Here is a 17011-nt window from a genome sequence, read left to right on the forward strand (position 1 = left end):
AGTGCTGCAATAAACATACGTGTGCATGTGTCTGACCACAATAAGTAAAAGACTGAAGAAGAATAAAGAAAATGGCAAGGACTCAAGTAAGATAAAATTAAAGAGATAAAATAGTTGGGTGGGGTAGGTAATTCAGGGCTTTTCTACCATGCTTAAAATTTGATACTTAGACAAAAAGTGATGTATAACTGATGTATAACTGTTGAAACTTTTAGACAGCACAACTGTTGTGAACAAATGTATCTTGACTAGGATACTCTGGTGCCAAAGCTATCCCAGTTAAGAGACAACGCAAATAGCTCTTAGTCTAGGATGTTTTCACTAAGTGTAGAGAAAAGGAATACACAAGGCATAATTAGATATAAAAGTGAATAAGGGTTGATAAATAGAATGGAGGGGTCACTAAATGAGATTGACATAGGATATTTTCATGCCTCTTTGCCAGACACAGTCCTCTGTACCTGGCAACGCCCATACTGAGGCGCCATTCAGGCCCAGGCTTGCAGTAGAAGGTTCCCTCTCCACTGAGAGCTGTTCCATCACTTAATAAAAACTCTCCTCTGCCCTTTTTACCCTTTGATTATCAGAATAACCTCATTCTTCTTGGATGCGGGACAAGAACTTGGGAACCACTAAACGTAGTTACAAAAAAGGCTTAACACTGTGGTCCTCCACCCTCCGCCAGCACCACGCAGCCCCCACCCCCACCCCCAACGTGACAGGAAGTAGTGGCAAGGCTGAGCCAGCCCCAGAGCCACAGGTTGGAGTGTGGCAGCAAGAACTAATAAGTTGTAACACAGGCAGGCTGGGGCACACCTGACCCAGCTGCAGGCTGAGCCTGGATCCCATGGCAAACATGAGATCCAGGTTAGAGCACAAGCCAAGAGCAGGCCCAGTGGGCTGAGAGGACAGGACACCTTCTACTACCCAAAGGTGGGTAGTCCCCACCACCTGAAGGAAGGTAGTCCCCCAGTGTGGATGAGTCTAGGGCTTTTATGGGCTTAAAATGGAGGCATGTGTGCTGATTGGTTTGGGAGTATGCAAAAAAGGTTAAATCAAAGACTCCACTCAAAGGTAGATTCTACAGTGCAAAGAAACCAATTAGGAAAGGGTAGGTAAATGTAAAATAGGTGAACGATGGGGATCAATCAGAGGAAAACACACCAAATGGGAAAAGAGGTTCTCAATCCAGTCCATGGATATATCTGAGACTTGTAGCATAGCTTTTGAGCTTTAAACTGTCTTTGGTCTGAAGGTGGGGTTTCACACAGGGACCCTCCCCTGTGTGCTTAGGGATTTGTCTGCCTCCTGCCACTATCAAGATCAAGAAGAGGAGAAAATATAATGAGTTTATTTGAAGGCATTTGGAATTTGAGATGATCTGAAGATACCTAAGGGTAGACAATTATCACATTTTCAATATAGGAATATCATGTAAATTGGAGCTATAAAATTATTAAAAGAGAACTAGTGTGTAGAAAGTACCAGCAACTTGAGGAATGTCATATTTTAAGTTGTGGATTGAGAAAGAGGAGTTTATTTAAAGACACTGAGAAGGCAAAGTCAGAAATGGAACAATGAAAGTTTTTGGTTGTATAAACTTAAAGAGTAGAATGTTATAAGGTGAGGTTAATACATAAAATGCAAAAGACATAGATGAGAAAATAACTGCTGCAAAGTCTAGTTGATTTGTTGATGAAGAGCTCGAGTGAAGCTGATTCGCTGGAGTTGTTAAAGGTAGAAATGCAACTACAGTAGGTTGAAGACTGATTTGGAAGTGAGAAAATGGAGCTTGAAGTGCCACAAATACAGGACCAGGTCTATCTTGTTTCTCCTAGTATCCCCAGGCATTGTACAGAACCTGACATAAAGAAGATTTTCAATAACTATGTGTTGACAGATAGACAGAGATTGACTGATCCATCACAATTCTTAACAGAAATGAAACTGAAAAGAAAAGAAATTGAGCTATAGCCAGAGGGGAATGTAATATTCAGAAATTTTATTTTCTTGTATTTCTGTATAGAAATTGAAAAGCAGTTTCCAGTATTAAAAATAAAGACTAAAATATATAAGACATTGGTAGAGAGCTACATTATAAAACAAGGTGCAAGAGATGAGAGCCTATAGGATTGAAAGTAAAGGTGTGGCAGTCTTATTTACTTAGCCTGGAGGGAAGAAATTATGGCTGGGAGTGATACAGATGAGGGAATAGGTGGGATGTTTCTCAGTATATAATACAGATATATTTCTTAATATAGAAAGCAAAACAAGTTTCTGAGTGTAAAATATGGGGTTGGCTAAGACTAAGAGAATAGTTGTAAGAAAGAATTATAGGTAACAGGCAAAAAAATGATATGCAGCACTGAAGTTCAATCTAAGGTTAGAAATATCAATTTAGAATATCACCCACTCACAAAGCTGAGTAATTTCAAAGATTAGATATACCAGAGGGGAGGACTGATTATAGATAATTCTAGGATTAGGTATTTTGGGTAAAAGAGTAATGAAAACTAATGTGCAAAGTAATGAAGCAGTTCTGATGATCTTCGTCTATGATACTTAAGTAGGGGAATAAAGCCAGGAGAAGAAGACCTTTGGCCTTGTGGGAAGGGAATTATCAACAAACTGGAGATTTTGAGGAGGTTAAAGAACAACTGTTAATGAACTGAAGGTATGAGATGGATGGGATAAGCAATTACATCAGGAAGTGATATTTGTATTTTATCTGTCTGAGGTGGAGAAACATGTTAACCCACAGGCTGTGGCTATGAAGAGTCAGTGGCTAAAATACACTTGAGTGAAAATTACTGGAATTGGGTGGCTCAAGCTGCTTTTTAAGACAAGATATTAGAGAGAATTTCTCCACAAAGTTATTACATGACCCCAAATGGTGTCACAGCTAGAAATAAAAAAGAAGATAACAAGTTATGTGAAAAGTGTTTATGGTTCACCAGAGCAATCATTGATAGTGATAAAGCCACCTACATAGGTGATTAAGCAAATGTGTACTCATTGGAGCTCACAGACTACTAGGAGCTCATGGTTTATCAGATCTCATAAATGGAAATGGTTGTCCCTATAAATGAATTAATACACATCGACTCTAACATAATTTTTATCCATAATTTACAATGATTGTTTACTGAGAATCTGCTAATGACAGCCATTGGTATATGAAGTGGGATCAAACTTTATTTCTTTTCCCTTAAGGGCATAATAATTTATCTGTAAGTAAAGTGGAAGAATAATATGACATGTTACATAAATGGTAAAGACAATATGTGCTTCAGGAGTGGAAACAGAAACCAGGCCATGTTATCTTATTTTCCTGTAAACCTGAAGGAGTTTGCCCTCAATGATCACCACTGTTACTGTTTTTTTTTTTTTTTTTTAAGTAAGTGGAGTGAAAGACTCCTTTCATGTCCTCAGACATGGTAGAGGGCATTTATAGAAAACAGAGCAACATCTGAGTTTTCTCATTCCCTGTTGGATCTGCCTAAGGGAATAAAGATAATTATGATGATGAGCTGTATCATTATTGTTTTAATTTATTGAGTGCTAATGATGCACTCAGCACAGTAGTAAGTAACTAAAAGGAAATGGTCCCCACCAGCCTCAGGACAGAGGCAGAATATAATAACAAATAGCAATATAGGAGGGGAGGGAAGATTCAACAGTCAGTGACATATTAGGAACACAAAATTTGGAATAGATTGCTTAAGCTGAGACTTAACAAATAAATAGGAGATAAACAAGAAAAAAAATGTGGTGAAGGTAGGGCTCTGTGACTGATGGAAGGATAAATAGCACTTCATTGGTGGTTAGATAATATAAGACCAAATCAATCAGATATTCATGGGCATTCATAACTTCAAATATGTAGCCCATCATCAGATTGTATCTCACATCATACATGCCTGGCTTTGATTTAAAATATATGATTGCTACTATGAAAATGAACCACCCTGCATATTAAATGACCCAGAAGTTCTCAGTGAGACAGCAGGAAAAGTTAGACGATAAATTAGTAACTGCTATTAGATGACCCAGAAGTCCTCCGTGAGACAATAGGAAAAGTCAGACAATAAATTAATAACTACAAGGGAAGTGGGAGGTATGGGTGCTATAGGAACAAGAGGACTTAACCAACTCTGGAGGGGTCACAGATATGTGTAATTGTATGGTTCTACCATGTAGATTGGAATACAGGGGAAATTGGTCTGGGGAGAGAGTAAGATAGAGAAGGACAAAGCGAGTGAGAGAGAGGGTAGTAGAGAAGTGGGACCCAAGAGTGGAAACTGCTTGAGATATAAAGGATTTTTAGGCTTTGTCTCTATTTTTTTCCTGAATCCCATATACACTTCTACCTTTGTTTCCATTACCCAGCCCAATATACTTACAATACATCTTTGTCATTTGTAATGGTTTTGTTAGTTACAAACAATTCTAATCCTTAGTGATGCCAATATTTAATGACACCAGAAGACAAAGTCTAACATATTTATAATATTTAAGAAAGGCAAAGGACAGTAAAAATGATTCAGTGAGAAAAGATATGGAGCTATTATGTGATGCAGTCTGGAAAAATTAGAGTTGATATGGAATGTGATATATTTATTTATTTAATAGATTTAGGGATAAAAGTACAATTGTGTTACATGGATATATTACATAGTGGTGAAGTCTGGCCTTTTAGTGTACTCATCGCCCAAATAATGTTCATGGTATCCAATAGGTAGTATTTCATCCCTCACCAACCTCCCACTCTCCTATTGTCTGGAGTCTCCAGTGTCTGTTAGTCCACTCTGTATGTCCATGTGTACCCATTGTTTAGTTCCCACTTACAAGTGAGACTACATGGTTTTGGGGCTTCTGTTTCTGAGTTATTTCCCTTAGCATAATGGTCTTCAGTTCCATCCATGTTCCTGCAAAATACATGATTTTATTCTTTTCTCTGGCAGAGTAGTATTCCATGATGTGTCTGTATATGTGTATACACTATTTTTAATCCAGTCATCCACTGATGGATGTGCAGACTGACTACCTACTTTGCTATTGTGAATAGTGTTGCTATAAACATACCAGGGCAGTTGTGTTTTTTATATAATTATTTATTTTCCTTTCAGTAGAGACCCAGTAGTGGGATTGCTGGATCGAAGAGTAGCTCTAGTTTAGTTGAGAAATCTTTACACCGTTTTCCACAGAAGCTGTACCAATTTACATTCCTACCAACAGTGTGTAAGCATTTTCTTTTCCTACAATACTTGCCAACGTCTGTTGCTTTTTGAATTTTTAGTAATACCCATTCTGACTGGTGTAAGATGGTATCTCATTGTGGTTTTAATTTGAGTTTCTCTGATAATTAGTGATGTTGAGCACTCCATCATATGTTTGTTGGCCTCTTGTGTATCTTCTTTTAAATAATGTCTTTTCATATCCTTTGCCCATTTTAATAGAGTTATTGTTTTTTTTGTTTTGTTTTGTTTTGTTTTTTTCCTGCTGATTAATTCGAGTTCCTTGTAGATTCTGGGCCTTTTGTTGGATGAGTAACTTGTAAATATTTTTTCTCATTCTGTAGGTTGTTGGTTTAATATGTTAACTATTTGCTTTGCTGTGCAAAAGCATTTTAGTTTAAGTTCCATTTGTCTATTTTCGTTTTTGTTGCATTTCCTTTTGAAAACTTGGTCATAAATTATTTGCTGAGGCCAATGTCCAGGAGAGTTATTTCTAGATATTCTTCAAGAATTTTTGTAATTTCAGATCTTATGTTTAGGTCTTTAATCTATCTTGACTTAATTGTTATATATGACAAGAAGTATGGGTCCACTTTCATTCTTTTGTTTACAGCTCTTTAATTTTTCCAGCACCATTTATTGAAAATAGTGTCCTTTACCCAGTGTATATTTCAGCTGACTTTGTCAAAGATTAATTGGTTGTAGGTATGTAGTTTTATTTCAGGCATCACTATTCTGTTCCACTGATCTATGTGTCTATTTTTTTTTTACCAGTACTGTTTTGGTTACTATAGCCTTGCAGCATAGTTTTCAGTCAGATAGGGTGACACTTTTGGCTTGTTTTTGCTTAGGATTGCTTTGGCTCTTTGGGCACTTTTTTGATTCTATATAAATTTTAAAATTGTTTCTTCTAATTCTGTAAACAATGACATTGGTAATTTAATGAGAATTGCATTAAATCTGCAGGTTACTTTGGGAAGTATGGTTATTTTAATGATATTGGTTGTCCTAATACATGAGCATGGGATGTGTTTTCATTTGACGTGTCCTCTACATTTTTTCATCAGCTTTTTGTAGTTATTTCTGTAGAGATTTTTTGTCTCCTTAATTAAATGGATTTCTAGGTAGTTTTTTTTTTTTTTTTTTTTAATTATTGTACTTTTAAGTTCTAGGGTACATGTGCATAACGTGCAGGTTTGTTACATATGTATACTTGTGCCATGTTGGTGTGTTGCACCCATCAACTCGTCAGCATCCATCAACTCGTCATTTACATCAGGTATAACTCCCAATGCAACTCCCCTCCCCATGATAGGCCCCAGTGTGTGATGTTCCCCTTCCCGAGTCCAAGTGATCTCATTGTTCAGTTCCCACCTATGAGTGAGAACATGCGATGTTTGGTTTTCAGTTCTTACGATAGTTTGCTGAGAATGATGGTTTCCAGCTTCATCCATGTCTCTACAAAGGACACAAACTCATCCTTTTTTATGGCTGCATAGTATTCCATGGTGTATATGTGCCACATTTTCTTAATCCAGTCTGTCACTGATGGACATTTGGGTTGATTCCAAGTCTTTGCTATTGTGAATAGTGCCGCAATAAACATACACGTGCATGTGTCTTTATAGCAGCATGATTTATAATCCTTTGGGTATATACCCAGTAATGGGATGGTTGGGTCATATGATACTTCTAGTTCTAGATCCTTGAGGAATCACCATACTGTTTTCCATAATGGTTGAACTAGTTTACAATCCCACCAACAGTGTAAAAGTGTTCCTATTTCTCCACATCCTCTCCAGCACCTGTTGTTTCCTGACTTTTTAATGATTGCCATTCTAACTGGTGTGAGATGGTATCTCATTGTAGTTTTGATTTGCATTTCTCTGATGGCCAGTGATGATGAGCATTTTTTCATGTGTCTGTTGGCTGTATGAATGTCTTCTTTTGAGAAATGTCTGTTCATATCCTTTGCCCACTTTTTGATGGGGTTGTTTGTTTTTTTCTTGTAAATTTGTTTGAGTTCTTTGTAGGTTCTGGATATTAGCCCTTTGTCAGATGAGTAGATTGCAAAAATTTTCTCCCATTCTGTAGGTTGCCTGTTCACTCTGATGGTAGTTTCTTTTGCTGTGCAGAAGCTCTTTAGTTTAATTAGATCCCATTTGTCAATTTTGGCTTTTGTTGCCGTTGCTTTTGGTGTTTTAGACATGAAGTCCTTGTCCATGCCTATGTCCTGAATGGTATTACCTAGGTTTTCTTCTAGGGTTTTTATGGTATTAGGTCTAACATTTAAGTATCTAATCCATCTTGAATTAATTTTCGTATAAGGAGTAAGGAAAGGATCCAGTTTCAGCTTTCTACTTATGGCTAGCCAATTTTCCCAGCACCATTTATTAAATAGGGAATCCTTTCCCCATTTCTTGTTCTTCTCAGGTTTGTCAAAGATCAGATGGCTGTAGATGTGTGGTATTATTTCTGAGGACTCTGTTCTGTTCCATTGGTCTGTATCCCTGTTTTGGTACCAGTACCATGCTGTTTTGGTTACTGTACCCTTGTAGTATAGTTTGAAGTCAGGTAGCATGATGCCTCCAGCTTTGTTCTTTTGACTTAGGATTGTCTTGGCAATGCGAGCTGTTTTTTGGTTCCATATGAACTTTAAAGCACTTCCAATTATGTGGTCAATTTTGGAATAAGTGTGATATGGTGCTGAGAAGAATGTATATTCTGTTGATTTGGGGTGGAGAGTTCTATAGATGTCTATTAGGTCTGCTTGCTGCAGAGATGAGTTCAATTCCTGGATATCCTTGTTAACTTTCTGTCTCGTTGATCTGTCTAAGGTTGACAGTGGAGTGCTGAAGTCTCCCATTATTATTGTATGGGAGTCTAAGTCTCTTTGTAAGTCTCTAAGGACTTGCTTTATAAATCTGGGTGCTCCTGTATTGGGTGCATATAGATTTAGGATAGTTAGCTCCTCCTGTTGAACTGATCCCTTTACCATTATGTAATGGCCTTCTTTGTCTCTTTTGATCTTTGATGGTTTAAAGTCTGTTTTATCAGAGACTAGTATTGCAACCTCTGCTTTTTTTTGTTCTCCATTTGCTTGGTAAATCTTCCTCCATTCCTTTATTTTGAGCCTATGTATGTCTCTGCATGTGAGATGGGTCTCCTGAATACAGCACACTGATGGGTCTTGACTCTTTATCCAGTTTGCCAGTCTGTGTCTTTTAACTGGACCATTTAGTCCATTTACATTTAAGGTTGATACTGTTATGTGTGATCTTGATCCTGCCATTATGATATTAACTGGTTATTTTGCTTGTTAGTTGATGCAGTTTCTTCCTAGCCTCGATAGTCTTTACATTTTCGCATGTTTTTGCAATGGCTGGTACCAGTTGTTCCTTTCCATGTTTAGTGCTTCCTTCAGGGTCTCTCATAAGGCGGGCCTGGTGGTGACAAAATCTCTAAGCATTTGCTTATCTGTAAAGGATTTTATTTCTCCTTCACTTATGAAACTTAGTTTGGCTGGATATGAAATTCTGGGTTTAAAATTCTTTTCTTTAAGAATGTTGAATATTGGCCCCCACTCTCTTCTGGCTTGTAGAGTTTCTGCTGAGAAATCTGCTGTTAGTCTGATGGGCTTCCCTTTGTGGGTAAGCCAACCTTTCTCTCTGGCTGCCCTTAAGATTTTTTCCTTCATTTCAACTTTGGTGAATCTGGCAATTATGTGTCTTGGAGTTGCTCTTCTCGAGGTGTATCTTTGTGGCGTTCTCTGTATTTCCTGAATTTGAATGTTGGCCTGCCCTGCTAGGTTGGGGAAGTTCTCCTGGATGATATCCTGAAGAGTGTTTTCCACCTTGGTTCCATTTTCCACCTCACTTTCAGGCACCCCAATCAGACGTAGATTTGGTCTTTTTACATAATCCCATACTTCTTGCAGGCTTTGTTCATTTCTTTTTCTTCTTTTTTCTTTAGATTTCTCTTCTCACTTCATTTCATTCATTTGATCCTCAATCGCTGATACTCTTTCTTCCAGTTGATTGAGTCGGTTACAGAAGCTTGTACATTTGTCACGTATTTCTTGTGTCATGGTTTTCATCTCTGTCAGTTCGTTTGTGGCTTTCTCTGCATTAATTATTCTAGTTATCAATTCTTCCACTCTTTTTTCAAGATTTTTAGTTTCTTTGTGCTGGGTACATAATTCCTCCTTTAGCTCTGAGAAGTTTGATGGACTGAAGCCTTCTTCTCTCATCTCGTCAAAGTCATTCTCCGTCCAGCTTTGATCCATTGCTGGCGATGAGCTGCGTTCCTTTGCAGGGAGAGATGCACTCTTATTTTTTGAATTTCCAGCTTTTCTGCCCTGCTTTTCCCCCATCTTTGTGGTTTTATCAGCCTCTGGTCTTTGACGATGGTGACGTACTGATGGGGTTTTGGTGTGGGTGTCCTTCCTGTTTGTTAGTTTTCCTTCTAACAGTCAGGACCCTCAGCTGTAGGTCTGTTGGAGATTGCTTGAGGTCCACTCCAGACCCTGTTTGCCTGGGTATCAGCAGCAGAGGCTGCAGAAGATAGAATATTGCTAAACAGCGAGTGTACCTGTCTGATTCTTGCTTTGGAAGCTTCCTCTCAGGGGTGTACTCCACCGTGTGAGGTGTGGGGTGTCAGTCTGCCCCTAGTGGGGGATGTCTCCCAGTTAGGCTACTCAGGGGTCAGGGACCCACTTGAGCAAGCAGTCTGTTCTGTCCGTTCTCAGATCTCAACCTCCGTGTTGGGAGATCCACTGCTCTCTTCAAAGCTGTCAGACAGAGTCACTTGCATCTGCAGAGGTTTCTGCTGCTTTTTGTTGTTGTTGTTGTTGTTTAGCTGTGCCCTGTACCCAGAGGTGGAGTCTACAGAGACAAGCAGGCCTCCTTGAGCTGCTGTGAGCTCCACCCAGTTCGAGCTTCCCAGCGGCTTTGTTCACCTATTTAAGCCTCAGCAATGGTGGGCGCCCCTCCCCCAGCCTCACTGCTACCTTGCCGTTAGATCACAGACTGCTGTGCTAGCAATGAGGGAGGCTCCATGGGCGTGGGACCCTCCCGGCCAGGTGTGGGTTATAATCTCCTGGTGTGCCCGTTTACTAAGACCCTTGGTAAAGCGCAGTATTGGGGTAGGAGTTACCCAATTTTCCAGGTGTTGTGTGTCTCAGTTCCCCTGGCTAGGAAAAGGGATTCCCTTCCTCCTTGAGCTTCCCAGGTGAGGCAATGCCTCGCCCTGCTTCAGCTCTCGCTGGTCGGGCTGCAGCAGCTGACCAGCACTGATTGTCCGGCACTCCCTAATGAGATGAACCCAGTACCTCAGTTGAAAATGCAGAAATCACCTGTCTTCTGTGTCGCTCGCACTGGGAGCTGGAGACTGGAGCTGTTCCTATTTGGCCCTCTAGGTAGCTTTTTCTTTGTAGCTATTATAAATGGGATTAAGTTAATAATTTTGTCTCAGTTTGATAATTATTGGTGTATAAGCATGCTACTGATTTTTCTACATTGATTTGGTACCTAGAAACTACCCTAAAGTCATTTATAAAATCTGGGAGTTTTTTGGAAGAGTCTTTAGGATTTTCTAGTTATAAGATCATATCTCCAGTGAGCAGAGATAATTTGCCTTCATATTTTCCAATTTGGATGCTTTTTGTTTCTTTCTCTTGCCTAATTGCTCTAGGTAGGTCTTCCAATACTATGTTGAATAGGAGTGGTGAGAGTAAGTATCCTTGTTTTGTTCCAATGCTTAGAAGAAATACTTTCAGTCTTCCTCATTCAGTATGATGTTGGCTGTGGGGTTTTCATATCTGGCTTTTATTATTTTGATGTATGTCCCTTTTATGCCCAGTTTGTTGAGAGTTTTTGTAATGGAGGAATGCTGGATTTTGCTGAATACTTTTTCCACACCTGTTGAAATAATTATATATATTTTTTGTAATTCTATTTATGTATCACATTTGTCAGTTCAAAAGTGAATCACATTTGTCAGTTTGGTTACATTGAACCATCTCTGCATCCCTAGGATAAAGTCCACTTGATCATGGTATATTACCTTTTTAGTGTGTTATTGGATTGAGTTTGTTAGTACTTTGTTAAGATTTTGCATCTATTTTCATCAGGGAAACTGGCCTGTAGTTTGTTGTTGTTGTTGTTATGGCCTTCCCAGTCTTTGGTATTAAGGTGATGCTGGCTGCGTATCTGTGCACTGTTCCCCACATTCTAGATTCCTTGTAATATGGAAATTGTGGTTTCTTGTGTTAGATTTGAAGACTGAATATTATCGAACATTAACGGCTTTTCAAGAAACGTTATAAAAATGTATTTGTACAATTTAAAACTCAGTAGTTCTATCAAATAAAATATCACAATATTTTAGGGGCTCTGCTTCTTTTCAGGAATTGCTAGAAAAAATAAAACACACTGAAATGTAAACACAGTAACTTACAAAATTATTTTGGCAAAACTTAAACAATAATACTTCAAGGTACTAGGCATCTAAAAACAGATAAAATTGTCCCTGATGAAGGTGGCTTTCCTATTCTCCTGTGCTTGACTAGACTTTAGACAGGTTTCCTCCTTCTGAATCTCTGCCTGACCCCAATCTTCCTTTTCCTTCTTTCTGTTTATTTATTTTCGGGTGGGGGTGGGGGTGGGACAGGTCTCACTCTGTCACATAGACTGGAGTGCAGTGGAGTGATCACAGCTCACTGCAGCCCTGACCTCCCCAGGCTCAGGTGATCCTCCAATTCCAGGCTTCTGAGTAGCTGGAACTACAAGAATACTGCTGCCTCAGCCTCCCAAGTAGTTGTGACTACAGGCGTGTGCCACCATGCCTGGCTAATTTTTTTCTTTTCTTTTCTTTTCTTTTCTTTTTTTTTTTTTTGTATTTTGTGGAGACAAGGTTTCACCATGTTTGTCAGACTGGCCTTAAACTTGTGGGTTCAACTGATCCACCTACCTCTGCCTGCCAAAGTGCTTGGATTACAGGCATGAGCCAATGTGCCAGGTTCTTGATCATCCTTTTCTCAGAGCATTTACTTTCTTTGCCCTTTGGAAATGTAAATGTTTAAAACACTTTTTAATAAGTTTACCACCGAAGAATATCTTTTTAGTATTTCTGAGAGTAATCTCTTTGAAATGTAATCATCAAAGAAGTGGAGTTTCTATTTCTCAGGTTCTGAAGGAGGGTATGACTAAGTTGTAAAACTACCTCCTGTCAGGAAGATATGAGAAAGTTGACTTTTCCCTTGGGTACAGCTGATTAGCAGACGCAAATGGCCTATAATGTTCCTCACCACTGCCCCAGCTCTTAAAACACTTCAGCCTTTTCTTTAAGCAGAGTTGAGATAAGGCTGAGTTCTAGCCTCTATACCTTACTGTAATAGCCTTCGATAAAGTGCTCCTTCCCTGCTTAATTAAAATTTGTGTAATTTTTACTTTTGGCATTCATAAGTAAATTCTGATTTTGCTAAAAGTCCATGGAATGAATTTGACATGTACTGGCAATAGCAAGTTCACTGCCCTGAAAAAAAAAAAAAAAAAAACCTCTAAATAGTTATACATCTAAATGTGAAATGCAAATGATGAAACTTCTAGAAGAAAACATAGGAGAAAATCTTCCCAAACTTTTATTTTGCAATAATTTTTTTAGATAAAATACTGAAAGAAAGTAGCATATGTAAGAAAATAAATCTATAGGTAGGTTTTTCTAACACCATAAAAGAATAATTTTTTTTTCAGCTAAAATATAATTTTTAAAATGTGAATGTAAGACTTTTTAAGATACATCTTAAAACTAATTGGCTTTTTAGTCCTAAAGACTGGGCATAGAAGGTAAATTCTGACACTAAAATTGTGGAAAAAATGAATCCAGGTTTCCATTATAACTTATTTAATTCACCATATCTAGTTTATGGAGTTTGTTATTTAGTGTCTATTGCTCCCCCCATAACGAATTCAAAAATTTGCTAACATTTTGCTATGCAATATCATCATCTGTTAAAATTTAAGAAACGGACCTAATTGCTTCCATGACAGAATTTGATGAATAATATCATTACTATGATCTGAATGTTTGTGTCCCCTCAAAATTCATATGTTGAAATTCTAACCCCTAAGTTGATGCTATTAGGAGCTGGAGCCTTTTTGGATGTGATTGGACCATGAAGATGGAGCCCTCAGGGATGGAAGTAATACCCCTTTAAAATCAGATCTGAGAGAGTATATTTGCTTCTTTCCAGTATGTGAAGACACAATGAGAAGGTACCATCCATGAACCAGGAGACAAACCCTCACCAGATACCAAATATGCCAGGGGCTTGATTTCGGACTTCTCAGTCTCCGGAACATTGAGGAATAAATTTCTATTTTTCATCAGCCTCCCAGCCTCTCGTATTTTGTTATGGCAGTCCAAAAAGACTCGGACACATGCACACTATGTTAATATTTTTAAAGGCATCTCACATTTTAAAACATCACATCCCACATTCTATTTAGTTAAAGCCTTCTTTCCAATATGAAAAAAGTCAATGACCCTTACTCTTGAGGAGAAAAGTGGAAAGTCAAGTCATTGTCACATAGAAGAGATTATAGTAATAAACTGTAATGAAGAATAGAATGTTTACCCCCGACCTAGGACTTCTTTTTCTAAATTCTTTGACTTGAGGAAACATACCCAGTGATAGCCAGAAATTTGAATGTCTCAAGAGTTGAGATCTCAGGTCACTGCTGTGATTCAGGGAGAGTACAATTACATGTTCTCAATCACATTCAGATGAGAGATCTTGATTATGTCCTCTATTATTGAAGGTGTAGGGAACAGTGCACCTAGATAAGAACAAAGATAATCTCGGAGATTTAAAAAAATCAGTAGCAAAGAAATAGCAAGATTATTATTAAAAGAATATTGTGTATTTGTCTTTATTGGTCACACTTCCCAGCATTTTTTTTTATTAGACCTAGGTAACCACACTGGGTTTAGGAGAATTGATTGTTACAATTTCAGGAGAAAGACAGGCAGCGTCTAGCTTATGGGGCCTTTGTAAAGCACCGTTGGAAATCAAAAAGAAAATCTCTGAAGGGAGCTAGAATTAAGAATGATGTCATAAGAAGAACTTAGAAGATAATTCAGAGAAAGCCAGGCTATCCTGCCACTGGCTGGATATGAGAGGAAGAAAGGGGATTCTCCTCAGAGGTCAGAGCCTGAGAGTGAAGCACCAGTCCTAGGGGCATCAGTGAGCCTGAGGAGAGAACAGTCGGCAGCAAAGTACCTTCTAATTCTTCTTTGCCTAGTGTCAAGGAGACTGAGTGTCCCAGTCACTATCTCCACTCCACCATTTGACATTTTAGTAAACATATCATATAGCCTATACTGGCTGAACAGTCATATTATTCTTATCACTTTTAGGAAACAGCTTTCCATCTGCAGCTACCTGAAGTGCTTTTTAGTTGTTGTTGGTAGTGATGTTGTTGTTGTTCTAAATAAGATACCCTGTTCCTGCCTCAAAAATGCTGTCTCAACCTACATTATTTTATGCAGAGTGGACTGTGCTGACTTGCCAGTCATATATAAGCCTATATATGTAGCCTTAAACTCAGTGTAATAACTGTAATCACATGATTTTCTGGCAAATATTTTTCATTGAAAGCAAGGTTACTTGAACTGAACTTAGTTTAATTGATATATTCAATGGAGAAACTAAGAATAGTACTTGAAAGGTTCAAATTAGTCTAAAACTAGTAAAGGAGCTAAGGGATAGAATAATGCCTCAATCAAGGCCTGCCTGTCAAAGCATTCCCACTGAAGAATTCTTTCAAATAAACTATTTCTGGTTCCCAGGACTACAGAACCCCTAAATGACAATTTCTCATTGCATCACTAGTGCCAAGATATTTATGTTGTATTCTGTAAGCACCATAATATTAAAGAGAATAACCAATAATATTCATGGAATGAAAAATAAAATTAATGATTTTGGCAATTATAAAAAGAACACTGAGTTATTAAAATTAGTCTGATCTTTAAGAAATTTCAGCCCAGCAGTACTAATGTTATTAAAAATAGCAAGATCATAACAAGCAGTCATTTGAATTTGCATATGTGAATGAGAATGTTCTTAATTACAAATTACATCCTCTAAATTATTTAGAAGCTGTAAATCAGTACAACAAAGAAAAACATGCTTAAAGAGTAAAGTGTTTAGGGCATTTTCAAATGCAGATGATGGTGGCAACAATAGTAAAACAAGGGTTTTGCTCTTTTTCAAATAAAATATTTTATTTAAGTAGAATATTATGAAAGAAATGATAAAAATTTCTAAAATTCAGCAACACCTCCCTTAATCTAGCTGCTGTTTCCTGGAAGATATGATTATCTACAACATCATCCTAAAACAAAAGTAAGTGAAACTGATTCCAGGCTCCCAAAAAGGTAGACATAAAGTTCTGCTACTAAGTCATTTATTTAACAATGATTTATCTAATATTTATTACTTAGTAGCCACTATGTAAAATGTCAGGGAATACGGATTGACAGATCTTGAGCAATATCCTCTTTCGAAAAGATGAAGCAGACATACTTTTTATCTAGTTTTTTCACTAAGTACAACAAAAAAATATCTTATGTTATATACAAAACAACCGTAAGATTACCCTGAATGGTAAAGAGAATAAGTCAGACCAGCTAAGAACTCAGGACTAGAGGAACAACGGTGGTAAGTTCCCTGAGTTTTATTTTTGTCTCATATATCTTAGACTAGGTACTATAGAAGCTGGCAACCTGGAAATGACAAGTATAGATCAAGAAAAGTCAGCTCTTCATGAACAAAAGACAAGGAAGGAGGTAGCCTAGCAAGACTTGAAAACTTTTTACTTACTAACCCTCTATCTAGTAAACTACCATAGACAAATTTGCAGCCCCAACTCAGCAAAAGCAAGTGATGAGGCTAGACTTCCACCTTTTCCAGGTTATACCAAGGTGACCAACTCACCCAAAAAGATGGTGTCAGAGAAACTGAATGTAGATAGCCTTGCACTCTCAGTGTCAGTGAAGTCCTGTGGAGACTAATGACAAGGTGCCCCTCTCCCTGCCATTTAGGGTACTATCAGCAAATGGCTAACAAGTACCCTAAATTCCCACTTCAGCCCTAGTTCCTGGGTGTCAAAAGAGACCAAATGGAGAACCTGGACTTCCAGCCAACCTGGATGTAACAAGGGAGCATTCCTCCCTCCAAAGCAGGGCCAGAGGAAGTCAACTAAAATTCAAGACTCAAATGAGATCCAGAGTATAAAAACATAATTCCAAAAATGTCCAGGTGCTATGACCTAAGTGTTTATGTCTCCCAAAATTTATATGCTAGAACTTAATTCCCAGTGTGATAGTGTTAGTAGATGGGGCTTTTAGGAGGTGATTTGATCATGATGTTAGTTCCCTTTTAAAATAGACTCCAGAGAGCCAGCTATCCCCTTCCACTCTGTGAAGACACTGCTAGAAAATACAATCTATGAAGAGGGCCTTCACCAGACACCAATCTGCTGATGACTTGAAAATGAACTTCCCAGCTTCCAGAACTATAAGAAATAAATGTTTGTTGTTTTTAAGTTACCCAGTCTAAGATAGTTTTTGTTAAGGCAGCCCAAATGGACTAAGACACCAAACTTCAATTTAATATCACCCATTATAGTATGAACCAGGAAGATCTCAAACTGAATTAAAAAAAAAAAAAAACACAATAGAAACTAACACTGAGATGATATAGATAATAG

Source organism: Chlorocebus sabaeus, chromosome 3 (assembly GCF_047675955.1).
Source record: "Chlorocebus sabaeus isolate Y175 chromosome 3, mChlSab1.0.hap1, whole genome shotgun sequence".
NCBI lineage: Eukaryota > Metazoa > Chordata > Mammalia > Primates > Cercopithecidae > Chlorocebus > Chlorocebus sabaeus.